General features: G+C 41.0%; 1 long non-coding RNA gene across 1 annotated transcript in view; it reads left to right on the forward strand.

Moving 5' to 3' along the window:
* Positions 1-14,405, forward strand: part of LOC104991305 — a 37,300-nt gene that overhangs the window by 8,389 nt on the left and 14,506 nt on the right. The window contains exon 4 of the long non-coding RNA XR_825597.1: positions 6,075-6,131. This is a non-coding gene — a long non-coding RNA (uncharacterized LOC104991305). The remainder of the gene's footprint in view (positions 1-6,074; positions 6,132-14,405) is intronic.

Raw genomic sequence — 14,405 nt, forward strand, 5'->3', positions numbered from 1 at the left:
AACTTTCACATCCATGTCAGATAAAAAAAATTCCAGCACTTTAGAAGTTCCTCTCATGTCCCTTCCGATCAATAACCTCTCCCTCCTATCTTAACCATTAACCTGACTTCTAATATCATACATCACTCTTATGCGCTTTTAAACTTTATGTAAGTAGAATCGGACAGTATGTATTATTTTGTATTTGGCTGCTTTGGTTAACTTATGATTGTGAGATCCAGCCTTGGTATTGATGTAGCTGTGATGTAGCTGCAGTTCATTCATTATGATTGCTGATTAATATTTCATTGCATTCATCTGCTGTGGCTTATACAATCTAATGAATGGACATTTGGGTCGCTTCCAGTTTGAAGTATTACAGAACTCCCAGTGCGGGCTGTTAGTGCCTTCCTTGCACACGCCTCTAGCTGCACGTGTGCAGGCATCGCTTTTAGGTATATACACAAAAGCAGAATTAGAGTGTCTTAGGTCTACACACACACTCAACGTTGGTATTCAATGCTAAGCTTTTCCCAGGTAGTTTTACCAATTTACATCCTCTTCAGCAGGCAGTAAATTACTGTCATTCTGTATCCTCCGCGGGCTTCCTCAAAGAGTCTCAGGGCTTCCCGCCGTGACTCCGTGGTAGAGAATCTCCCCTGGAGGAGGAAACGGCAACCCACTCCAGGATCCTTGCCTGGAAATTTCCGTGGACAGAGGCACCTGGCAGGCCGCAGTCCACAGGGTCGCACGGAGGGGACGCGACTGAGCTGCTGAGCACACAAGCACACGCGGCCTCAGCGGTGCCTTGTATTTCGGTTTTCCTCACTTTATCCTTTCTGGTTAGTGCTTTTAAACTTGTAGTTTTAGCTTGCATTGCTAACTAATGAGGTAGAGAAGTGTTTTATTGTCTATTTTGACATCCCCTTTTAAAAGTACCTATACAAGTTTCTTCACATTTTTTAATTGGGTTTTCTCTCTGTCTTGTACTTATTTGCTGTAATTCTTTATATATTCTGGACACAAACTCTTTATCAGTTTATGTATTCTAATCGTCATTTCCACTCTGTGGCTCAAGGATGTCTTTCAATTAAATAATTTATTAATTTCAGTGTTACCCACTATGATAATTTTCCCTCTATAGGTAGTACTTTTTATACCTAATTTAATAAATTTTTTCTGCTTTTAGATTCGGAAGTTATTTTTATCTAAACTGTTTTACCTTTTTACATTTGGATTTCCAGTTTACCTTGAATTTATTTTTGTTTATGATATACATTAGGGATCAAATTTTATTTTTAGAGAATATGGATTTTCAAAAGTTTCACTTATTGGGAAGAAGATTCTTTTGCTTCTATAAATCAAATGTCCACATAGGGCTGAATCCATTTCTGAACCTATTTTTCTCTAATTATGATGATATCACAGTGTCTGCACTACACTGTCTTTAAATAAGTTTTAATATCAGTATAGGTCATCTTGTTCTTCTTCAGGATTATCTTGGCTATCCTTGTATCACCTGACCATATAAATTTTGGAATCAGGTTGTAATCTACACACACACCAAATGAACCTGAAGGGATCTTGATTGGTGTTTCACAGGATGCTGTGTGTCACAGTGTCTATCATCTGGGAGCTAGCTGAAGATGAACTCTGAATCAGAAGACATGGCATCTATTCAAAGTGCTTTCACTTGATTGTTTACTTCATTTTTAAAATGAATTACATTGTTTAAATTATATTTTCATTCATTCAGTAAAGAAACATACTGGACAGCCACGATTTGTAAGAACTGTTCTAGGGACTTGAATAAAACAATGAACAAGACACACACCTAAGTTGAAGTAAGATAAAAAGTACCTCTAATTTCATAGATGAAAAGCAAAAGTGAAAGTTGCTCAGTTGTGTCCGACTCTTTGAGACCCCATGGGCTATATACAGCCCATGGAATTCTCCAGGCCAGAATACTGGAATGGGTAGCCTTTCCCTTCTCCAGGAGATATTCCCAACCCAGGGATTGAACCCAGATCTCCTGCATTGCAGGAGGATTCTTTACCAGCTGAGCCACAAGGGAAGCCCAAGAATACTGGAGTGGGTAGCCTATCCCTTCTCCAGGGGATCTTCCCAACCCAGGAATCAAACCAGGGTCTCCTGCATTGCAGGTGGATTCTTTACCAACTGAGCTATCAAGGATACCATCCTAATGGCAGAAAGTGAAGAGGAACTAAAAAGCCTCCTGAGGATGACGAAAGAGGAGAGTGAAAAAGCTGGCTGGAAACTCAACACTCAAAATACTAAGATCATGGCATCTAGTCCCATCACTTCATGGCAAATAGATGGGGAAAAAGTGGAAACAGTGGCAGATTTTATTTTCTTGGGCTCCAAAATCACTGCAGACGATGACTGCAGCCATGAAATTAAAAGATGCTTGCTCCTTGAAAAGAAAGCTATGACAAACCTAGACAGCATACAAAAAGCACAGATATCACTTTGCTGACAAAGGTCCATATACTCAAAGCTACGGTTTTTCCAGTGGTCATGTATGGATGTGAGAGTTGGACCATAAAGAAGGCAGAGTGCCAAAGAATTGATGCTTTTGAACTGTGGTCCCGGAGAAGACTCTTGAGAGTTCCTTGGACTACAAGGAGATTAAACCACTCAATCCTAAAGGAAATCAACTCTGAATATTCACTGGAAGGACTGATGCTGAGGCTAAAGCTCCAATACTTTGGCCACCTGATGTGAAGAGATGACTCACTGGGAAATACCCTGATGCTGGGAAAGATTGAAGGCGGGAGGAGAAGGGGATGACAGAGGATGAGATGGTTGGATGGTATCACTGACTTGATGGACATGAGCTTGAGCAAACTCTGGGAGATGGTGAAAGACAGAGGAGCCTGGTGTGCTGTATTTCATGGGGTCACAAAGAGTTGGTCATGACTTGGCAAAAAACCAACAACAACACTTTCATAGATCTCACTCTCTCAGTTGAGGAGACAAAAGTTAACAAGAAAGCAATTAGTTTAAAATCTCTAAATGTTAGCGTTAGAAAGAAAATAAACAGCATACTTCTGCAAGATTAACAGTTGATCAGACTGTTGAACAGACTGATCAGACTAGAGCAGACTGATAGGAGTGATGATCCCCTTTATGTTCCAGGCGTGCTGGTCTTTGTTCTATTCCTTAAACCAGTAAAGATTTCTCCTCTGTAAGTGTTTGTATTCCTCTCCCTGGAAATCTCCTCTAGTCTTCAGGACTTCAGGTTACTGTCATCTCAGCGCTGACGTCTGTCTTTCGAGACCTTCTTCAGCCCGTGTGTTTAAGGTGTCCCCCAGCTATTCTACATATCACCATATCACTAGTCCTTACCTGACAAATGTACTAACAGAGGAGACAGAAATGCCATAAGTCAGTTATGTCCCTTAAGATCAAGGTTTTCCTGTTGCCATACCGCATCCCATTAACTGGTCTCCATGCCATAAGCCCTCCTTCAGCCCCACTGAACTGGGAATCAACACCTTTGAAGCAGTTGATTATCTACCTATAAATCAGTTGGCATTCACTATTGCTCATATACCCTTTCGATGTCTTAATTTCTCACCAATCAGAAATGGAGCTACAAGAGAGAACGTGCATGCGTGCTTCAGTCCTTCAGAAGCAGCCTCGGCAACGTGTGATAAATAGCTACAATGATTTCCTTTCTGAGTCTGATTTTGCCAGAGATTTAAAAAGAAAACACTGCTCTAGTGGTTGTTTTCTTTTTTGATGACTTTGCTGATTTTCTGGGAGACACTTTGGAATGAGCACCTCAAATGGAGGAAGCCCAGGATGCTGAGAACAGAGTGTTCTCTTGCTGTATGTAGAATGGCTAAGATGAGTAGCTGGAAGACAAAGGTAGCACCCATTTCAAAATACTAGAAAGAATCCTGAGGAAGGTATGTGGATTTAGAAATGTAACAGACATAAAAATTAATACTATCTACCATTGGTCCAAATGTGGGGGCTTATGATAAGGTACTTATTTTAGTGCAGGGTTTTGTAAAGAAAAACGGGCTACCATAATATTTATGGGAATATAGAAACTAGAATAAGAATTGGAACCTTTGTAAATGTAGGAAGAGATGTGGAAAGAAAGGTTAGAGGATCATAAAAAAAAGATCACTAACTGCTCCTGCCTAGGGCACCAGCTCCTCTGGTGGCTCAGACAGTAAAGAATCTTCCTGCAATGTAGAAGACCTGGGTTTGATCCCTAGTTGAGAAGATCCCCTGGAGAAGGAAATGGCAACCCACTCCAGTATTCTTGCCTGGAGAATTCCATGCACAGAGGAGCCTGGTGGGCCACAGTCCATGGGGTCACAGAGTCAGACACGACTGAGCAACTGGCACTCACTTTCACAAGGCGCCAGCATGAATGGACAAGTTGAAAGTGAAAGTCGCTCAGGTGCGTCCGACACTTTGCGACCCCATGGACTGTATAGTCCATGGAACTCTCCAGGTCAGAATACTGGAGTGGGTAGCCATTCCCTTCTCCACGGGATCTTCCCAGCTCAGGGACTGAACCCAGATCTCCCACATTGCAGGTGGATTCTCTACCATCTGAGCCACCAGGGAAGCCTAAGAATACTGGAGTGGGTAGCCTATCCCTTCTCCAGCAGATCTTCCCCACCCAGGAATTGAGCCAGGGTCTCTTGCATTGCAGGCAGATTGTATGTAATTAAATCTTGAAGCTCTGTAATTAAACCTTGAACCAGAATGGGGTTGCAAAGGGAAGATCATGGATCGATCTAGAAATTGCTTTCTCTGAAAGATAACATGAAAATATAACAGAGGAGAGGGAGAGAAAAAGAGGCCATGGCTTCCATGTCTGATCACTATGATCTTCTGAAACTTACAGTTTCTGCTTCCCTTCTATACCCTCCAAATATTTCTTGAGATTTTCTCTTACACTATTGTAACTGGAAATAACAGAAATTAATTCTGGAAAATGTAGTTCTGAGTCATAGGTGGACACTGTAGGACCAAGTTGACTACAAATAATTCAGCATATTACTTCATATATAACTGGTACAATAACCGCTTAGTAACACGACTTAGAAAACACTATTCTCACTTTACCAATGAAAAAGGAAAGACTTAATGACAAGCCACATAACTTCTCTTGAGTGTCATAGAAAGCACAGTTCCAAGAACTCAAACGCATACCCTTCTGACCCCAGAATGCTCTTGGTACTGACATGTTGGGCTTCCCAGGTGGCTCACTGGTAGAGAATCCAGCTGCCAACGCGGGAGACACGGGCGGTGTGGATTGGATCCCGGGGGCAGGAAGATCCCATGGAGTAGGAGCTGGCAACCCCCTCCAGTGTTATTGCTGGAGAATTCCGTGGACGGAGGAGCCAGGCAGACTAGAGTGCGTGGTCAGACCCGACTGCGTCAGACTGAGTGCACGCGTGTGCAGTGAGTGCAAGCGTGTGCAGTGAGTGCACGCGTGCACTGGCATGTTAGTGGTGCCATTTGGGGGGAGGAATATTCCTTTTCCTTCACTACTAACTGAATAGTTATTCTTTAAATGCTGTTGAAAGTTTCCATGCATACATTAAAGTTGCACGAGTGGAAAAAATACATTTCTGATGCACCATAACTGCCATCTTTCTAACAAGTTTTAGGATCGATGGAAAGTCACAGAACAAGCTACTCATTGAAGACATTATGGAATTCTTGCATTTGAATATATATAGTGAATCAAATACTTCGTAAATGTGATGTTTTCTATTAATAAAATATTTCAGCATTATATTTAAAGTACTTGCGTGTGATATCCCCAAGGTTAGCATGTTTAGCAGTAAGTTCATCAACTAGATGCATTTTCTTGTAATTCATGGGCTCAATAAATTGTGATTGAAAAAAACTAACTAAATTTGACAGTCTTTTTGCCACATAAATTCACCTTAAGGGGGTCCATGATGTTCTCAATGGTCCCACAAAAGGCTGAATATGATACTCTTCATGTTATGGCATTCCAGAATTCTCTTGCTTTTTAAGTTTATTACATGGAGATGTAATGACAGGGTATTAATAAATGTGATTTTTGTTTCCAGTTTTTGCTGTCAGGAATCTTTACAGTACTGTTTGAGAGGAGGCGTTCAAGGTCTTTGGTAAGTCAGAATGTTGGTAGCAACTCTAAAAATGATTTTACTTGACAAAATGAGAGTCCATAAGGAAGTAGCATTGACTCTGAATCACTAGAAACCTACCCAAATTTTTGGAGGATAGATTGTTAAGATATAAGAACTTTAATTTTCTACTGAATCTTTATCAAAAGGAAAAAGATATACTCCAATTACTGAAATCTTTGTTACATTTCATTAGCCATAAAAATAATTCAAGATGTATGAAGTTAATCATGGAATTAAATTTCTATTATGATAAATCATTTAATGTAAATTAAAACGTTGATTATCACACTTGAACTTGGATTTCTTGAAATGATCCAGTGTCTGTTATTACCTGTTTCTTTCTTCTTTTTCATATTTCTAGGAAGGTTTGATTGTATGATGGAAAATATGTTCGAGATATTGTGAAGAGTCTGGAATGTGTTGATTTCCTATAGTGTTTAGTTTTATGTCCATGGATAGTAAAATGGAAAGATAAGAAATTGGAGTAACTATAAATATTGGTGCTGGCAGGTTGATTTCTGGGATGGTAGCACAAGCAACTTTACGATGTCATTCTTCCATTCTGCCCTCCCCCCACCTCCCCCCACCCCCAGTCATGGGCTGTGGTCTAAACCACGGCTCAGCTTTCACTCTCCCACCTGGAACCACATGCGTCCAAGTTAAGGTCCCTGAGTCTCCCCCAAAACAAGGAAAATGTCAGCAAAAAAAAAGAAAGACCCTAAAATTAATAGTTTCAAAGTGCATGCATGTGCCTGCAAAGTCACTTCAGTTGTGTCCGACTCTTTGTGACCCTATGGACTGAGCCTACCTAGCTCCTCTGTCCATGGGATTCTCCAGGCAAGAGTCCTGGAGTGGGTTGCCACGCCCTCCTCCAGGGACTCTTCCCAATCCAGGGATCAAACCAGGGTCTCTTATATCTCCTGCATTGGCAGGCGGGTTCTTTACCACTAGCGCCACCTGGGGTGGGCATTCAGTTCAGTTCAGCTCAGTTCAGTCGCTCAGTCGTGTCCAACTCTTTGTGACCCATGAATCGCAGCACGCCAGGCCTCCCTGTCCATCACCAACTCCCGGAGTTCACTCAGACTCATGTCCATCGAGTCAGTGATGCCATTCAGCCATCTCATCCTCTGTCGTCCCCTTCTCCTCCTGTCCCCAATCCCTCCCAGCATCAGAGTCTTTTCCAATGAGTCAACTCTTCGCATGAGGTGGCCAAAGTACTGGAGTTTCAGCTTTAGCATCATTCCTTCCAAAGAAATCCCAGGGCTGATCTCCTTCAGAATGAACTGGTTGGATCTCCTTGCAGTCCAAGGGACTTTCAAGAGTCTTCTCCAACGCCACAGTTCAAAAGCATCAATTCTTTGGCACTCAGCTTTCTTCACAGTCCAACTCTCACATCCTACATGACCACAGGAAAAACCATAGCCTTGACTAGACGAACCTTTGTTGGCAAAGTAATGTCTCTGCTTTTGAATATGCCATCTAGGTTGGTCATAACTTTCCTTCTAAGGAGTAAACGTCTTTTAATTTCATGGCTGCAGTCACTATCTGCAGTGATTTTGGAGCCCAAAAAAATAAAGTCTGACACTGTTTCCACTGTTTCCCCATCTATTTCCCATGAAGTGATAGGATGGACATCATGCCATGGACATTAACTAAAATGCAGTGGACATTAACCAAACTCAAAAACTGAAAATTGTCTATCCAGGTGACACTACTGAGTGTCAAGAAACAGAGATCTGTGATGTTTTAACCTGGAGATATTCCCAGTTCCACCTCAATCCCCAGCTCATTGGCACAGTAGCCAGGAAAAGCCTAGTCTTGCAGTCAGCTGAGAGGACTGACATCCTCTGATGCTCTCTTAAAATCATTGTTCTCTGGGCACAGTCGATATTTTCTTAACTTACAGCAATCTGAAAATCTCTGTCCCCATGCTGTTGCGGCTATTTGTGTAGATACAAAGTGAAAACAAAGTCCTATCACAAGGAAAGTACTGAAATAATATCAGTGTACTGACTACAGCGCAGCTGCATAAAGCTGTGAGTTCAGTTGCAATGAACCAAAGCTTGGTCAGAAATTTAAAAGAAAATCTTTGATAACTAGAAAACCACAGGGAGCTTTTTTTTTTCATTTTTAAAGTTTTAATTTAAACTTTTTCTTCCAGTTTTATTGAAGTATAATTGACATATACGTAAATACATATAATTAACACTGGTCTGTGCCATATATGAAAGTCGTTAAGAGAATAAATCCTGAGAGTTCTCATCACAAGGAAAAGTATTTTTTTTCTATTTCCTTAACTTTCTATGTATGTGAGACAATGGGTGTTTATTAAACTCATTGCAATAATAATTTCATGATGTATGTAAGTCTAATCATTATGCTATACACCTTAAACTATTCACAGGGAGCTTTGAGAAGCCTCAGCATATTCTTAGAGATCAAAAATACTGTGTACATGTGGAAGACTATCCACGTCTAAGAGGAAAGACTTGGGGAAGGAGAAACACCCATCCTGGCTGGCTCTGAAACCCTGGGCAAGCAAAAAGTGGAAGCTAAGACTGTGTTCTAAACTTACCGAAATTCTAAAGTGTGTGTTTTCACACAGGTTCCCCTTGGTAAAGGCATTAAATTCTACTGGCCCAGCGGTAACCCCTGGGAAGCCGCTTGTTCTGTCTCGTTTTGCAGTATAGTTGATTTACAATGTCGTGTTCATTTCAGGTGTACGGTAAAGTGAATCGATTATACATATACATAAAGAAGGAGTTTTTAAAGGAACTTCTTCCAAAAATAGAGAATTCAGAGACCCCAGATCAAAACTGTAGGAAATGAATTTAGGAAAGTCACTAAACAAATAAGCAAGAACAAGAAAACAACAACCAAAAATACAGCAAAAATCATGAATTCTGGATGGGAAAGGAGGAATCTAATGGAAAATTTGTTACAACATATGATGTTAAATGTCCATTTAAAATAGAAAGCATGCAAAGACTCTGAAATATATTCCACATATTCGAGGGGGAAAAAAGCAACCAACAGACAGTGTCCCTGATGAGGCACAGACTTTGGACCTTATAGTCCATGACAGTAAATCGTCTGTTAAAAACATGTTCAAAGAACTAAAGAAAATGATGTTTAAAGAAGTAAAAGGATAAAAGTGATGTCTCACCAAATAGATACCAATAATGAGACAGAAACTGTTAAAAAAAAAAACAACAACAGATACTCTAATTAAAAAGGGCAAGCACTAAATAAACGAAGAATTCACTAAAGGAAATAAAGAACAGACTAGAGTTGGCAGAAAAAAGAATCAGAAAGCGTGAAGATAGGTCAGTAGAGATTATTTAATAAGAGGGGCATAAGATGGAAAAATGAGGAAAAATGAACACAGACTCAAAACCACCAGCCACCATCAGCCACGTGTGTGCTCAGCTGCTCTGTCACGTCCAGCTCTCTGTGACCTCATGGACTGTACCCACCAGCTCCTCTGTCCATAGAATTCTCCTGGCAAGAATACTGAGGTGGGTTGCCATTTCCTACTCCAAGGGATCTTCCCGACCCAGGAATCAAACCCGCATCTCCTGCATTGGCAAGTGAATGCTTTACCACTGAGACACCCGGGAAGCTCAGTATCAAGCATACAAATGTATGTGTATAATAGAGATTCCCCAAACAGAAGAGAAAGTAAAAGGGACAGAAAGCATATCTGAAGAAATACTGGCAGAAAATTTTCCAACTTGATGAAAAAATAATAATCTAAATGTTAAAGATGATCAATAGATTCCAAGTGGAATAAGCTTGAAAAAATCCACATATAGTCTTACCAAAATTGAAATGATTGAAAGTCAAGAATAGAGAAAAATCTCAAAAGCAGCAAATGAAAAAATGATTTATAGTGTACAAGAGACCCTAGATAATATTATAGCTGGCTTTATCAGAAGTCACAGAACACTGAGGCAGTAGGATGACATTTTCAATGTTTGGGGGAGTGGGGGACTGTCAGAAAACCTTTATCCAGGCAAACTGTCCTTCAAAACTAAAGGAGAGAGTAGCTTTCTACCACCACCTCTTCTCCCTTCATCTCTTCCTTTCTCAGTCTTTTCACTGACATTCAGGGGGATGCTCACCATAATTTGGTGGGGGGGCGGTTAACATGAGTCTACAGCAAAGAAAGGAGACCTTGAAGATTCCTGAGCTCTTGCAGGATGACGGCGCTTCTGAGTTGCTTGCCTTTAGGTGAGAGCTTCTGACCTTTCATAAAGATCCCCAGGCCTTCCCACTGCCTGCCTTCTGGAGGGTGTCACTGAGGACAAATCCAGGACCACTTCAGAGGACTGACTTTTGGAACCTCTGACCCCGCCGCCTCCTCTTTGTTTCCTGAAGTCTCCAATGTATTAATGCGAAATTGAGAGAGGTCATCTTCCTGGAGACAGTTCACACATGCAAAGAGTATTGTGGGTCAATAATGTTAGACAAGAGGAGAGTCTGTTGCCACTTCTTGCTGGTCTCTGGCACCGCAGGCACTTCACACACACACCTGAGCCGTGGCCACTGTGCCCAAACCTGTCGTGAGCGAGTAGCCATCGTGATGCCAAGACCTGGCTCCACCCACTGCTTCAGGCTCCAGAGCTGGACACCTCACACCAAACAGCAAGACAGGAACATAGCCCCGCCTGTCAGCAGACAGGCTGCCTAAAGCTGTGCGAAGCTCACAGACACCTGAAAACACACACCTGTTGTGGCCCCGCCTATCAGAGGGAAAAGACTCAGCACCACCCACCAGGCTGCAGGCACCAGCCCCTCCCACTCGGAAGACTACAAGCTCCTGGACCAAGCTTACCCAAGAGGGAACAGACAACAGGAGCAAGAGGAACTGTGACCACAGACAGTAATTTAGACAAAATGAGAGGACAGAGAAATATGTTGCAGATGGAGTTGCAAGGTAAAAACCCACAAGAGCAAATAAATGAAGAGGAAATAGGCAATCTACCTGAAAAAGAATTCAGAGTAATATTAGTAAAGATGATCCAAGACCTCAGAAACACAATGGAGGCACAGATTGAGATGATACAAGAAATGTTAACAAGGACCTGGAACTAAAGAACAGACAGACAGTGATGCACAGCACAGTAACTGAAATGAAAACTGCACGAGAGGAAGCCAACAGCAGAATAGCTTAGGAAAAAATATGGATAAGTGAGCTGCAGGACGTAATGGTGAAGCAGAATAAAACGAACAGAAATGAGGACAGTGTCAGAGACCCTGGGACAACGTCAACTGCACCAACATTAGAATCATAGGGGTCCCAGAAGGAGAAGAGGAAGAGAAATGGTCTGAGAAAACACTTGAAGTGGTTACAGCCAAAAGCTTCCCTAACGTGGGAAAGGAAATAGTCAACCCAAGTCCTGGAAGTGCAGAGAGTCCCATATAGGATAAACCCAAGGAGAAACATGTCAAGGCAAATATTAATCAAACAAAAATTAAATACAATGAAAAATATTAAAGCAGCCACAGAAAAGCAACAAATACCATACAAGGGACTCCCCATGGGTTATCAGCTGATTTTTCAGCAGAAACTCAGCAGACCAGAGGGGATGGCATGATACATTTAAAGCGATGAGAGGGGAAAATCCACAACCAAGATTACCCAGCAAGTATCTTATTCATATTCAATGGAGAAAGCAAAAGCTTTACAGATAAGCAAAAGCTAAGAGAATTCAACACCACCAACCCAGCTTTCCAACAAATGCTAAAGGAACTTCTCTAGGTGGGAAACACGAGAGAAGGAAAAGACCTACAAGAAGAAACCCAAAACAATTCAGAAAAGTCTAATAGGAACATGCATATTGACAATTACCTTAAATAGATTAAATGTTCCAACCAAAAGACAGATTGACGCAGTGGAAACAAGAATAAGACCCATTTATGTGCTGTCTACAAGAGACCCACTTCAGGCCTAGGGACACATACAGAGTGAAAATGAGGGAAGGGAAAAAGATACTGCATTGCATTTCAATGCAGATGGAAATCATAAACATCAGAGCAAAAATACATGAAATAGAGACTAAGAAAACAATGGAAAAGATCAATGAAATGAAAAGCTGGTTCTGTGCAAAGATAAACAACACTGATAAGCATTTAGCCAGATGCAAGAAAAAAGTGGAGAGGGCCCAAATCAATAAAATTAGAAAGGAAAAAGGAGAAGTTTAACAGCTGATACCACAGAAATATAAAGGATCATAGGAGACTCTGCAAGCAACTGTATGCCCACTAAATGGACAACCTGGGAGAAATGGACAAATTCTTAGAAAAGTACAACCTTCTAAAGACTGAATCAGGAAGAAAAAGAAGATAAGAGCAGACCAATCACAAGCAATGGAATTGAAACTATGCCTAAAAATCTTCCAACAAACAAAAGTCCAGGACCACCTGGGTTCACAGGCAAATTCTATCAAACATTTACAGAAAAGCTTACACCTATCCTTCTCGAACTCTTCAAAAAGATTACAGAGGGAAGAACACTCCCAAATTCATTCTACGAAGCCTCCATCAGCCGGCTACCAAAACCAAAGATATCACACAAAAAAGAAAATTACAGGGTAATACCATTGATGAACACAGATGCAAAAACACTCAACAAAGCACTAGAAACTGAATCCAACAGCACATTAAAAGGATTAACACCATCAAGTGGGATTTATCCTAAGGAGTGCAAGGATTTTCAAGATACATAGAGCAATCAGTGTGATACACCATATTAACAAGTTGAAAAATAAAAACCATATGATCATCTCAATAGATGCAGAAAAAGCTTTCGACACAATTCAGTACCCATTTATGATAAAAACTCTCCAGAAAAGTGGGCAAAGAGGGAACCTACCTTGACATAATCAAGACCAAATATGACAAACCCATGGCAAGCATCATTCTCTATGGCGAAAAACTGAGAGCATTTCCTGTAAGATCAGAAATAAGACAAGGGTGTCAGTCCACTCTTGGCACTGTTATTTAACATAGTTTTGGAAGTCCTGGCTATGGCAGTCAGAGAAGAAAAAGAAAAGTAATCCAATTGGAAAAGAAGTAAAACGGTCACTCTCTGCAGAGGACATGATGCTATATATAGAAAACCCTAAAGAGGCCACCAGAAAAGTACTAGAGCCAATCAGTGAATTTAGTAAAGTTAAAGTTTAGTGACTCTGCGGGATATAAAATTAACACACAGAAACCACTTGCATTCCTATACACTGGAAACAAAATATCAGAAAGAGAAATCAGGAAGACAATCCCATTTACCACTGTGACAAGAAGAATAAAATGACTATGATTAGACCTACCTAAGAAGGCAAAAGACTCATACTCAGAAAACTATAAGATGATGATGAAGGAAATCAAATATGAAACAAAAGGATGGAGAGATTATATCATGTTCTTGGATTGGAAAAATCATTATTATAAAAATGACTATACTACCCAAAGCAATCTACAAATTAAGTGCTGCTGCTGCTAAGTCACTTCAGTCATGTCTGACTCTGTGTGACCCCACAGACAGCAGCCCACCAGGCTCCCCCGTCCCTGGGATTCTCCAGGCAAGAACACTGGAGTGGGTTGCCATTTCCTTCTCCAGTGCATGAAAGTGAAAAGTGAAAGGGAAGTCGCTCAGTCGTGTCTCTATCAAATAACCAGTGGCTATACAGCAAATTCCCATTGGCTATTTTCATATGGTAATGTAAGTTTCCACGTTACTCTCTCCATACATCTCACCCTCTCCTCCCCTCTCCTGATGTCCATAAGTCTATTTTCTATGGCTCAGGAAACTCAAACAGGGGCTCTGTATCAACCTAAAGGGGTGTGATGGGGAGGGAGATGGGAGAGAGGTTCAAAATGGAGGGGGATATATGTTTACCTATGGCTGATTCATGTTGAAGTTTGACAGAAAACAACAAAATTCTGTAAAGCAATTATCCTTCAATTATAAAATAAATTATATAAAAAAAATAACCACTGGCACTTTTCACAGAATTAGAACAAAAAAGTTTAGTTTGTGTGGAAACAAGACCCCGAGTAGCCAAAGTAATCTTGATAAAGATAAAAAGAGCTGGAGAATTTAGGCTCCCTGACTTCAGGCTATACTACAAAGCTACAGTAATCAAGACAGTATGGCACTGGCATCGGAGAAGGTGATGGCACCCCACTCCAGTGTTCTTGCCTGGAAAATCCCATGGACGGAGGAGCCTGGTAGGCTGCAGTCCATGGGGT

The sequence above is a fragment of the Bison bison genome, unplaced genomic scaffold (genome assembly GCF_000754665.1).
Source record: "Bison bison bison isolate TAMUID 2011002044 unplaced genomic scaffold, Bison_UMD1.0 scf7180017864185, whole genome shotgun sequence".
Classification (NCBI taxonomy): Eukaryota; Metazoa; Chordata; class Mammalia; order Artiodactyla; family Bovidae; genus Bison; species Bison bison.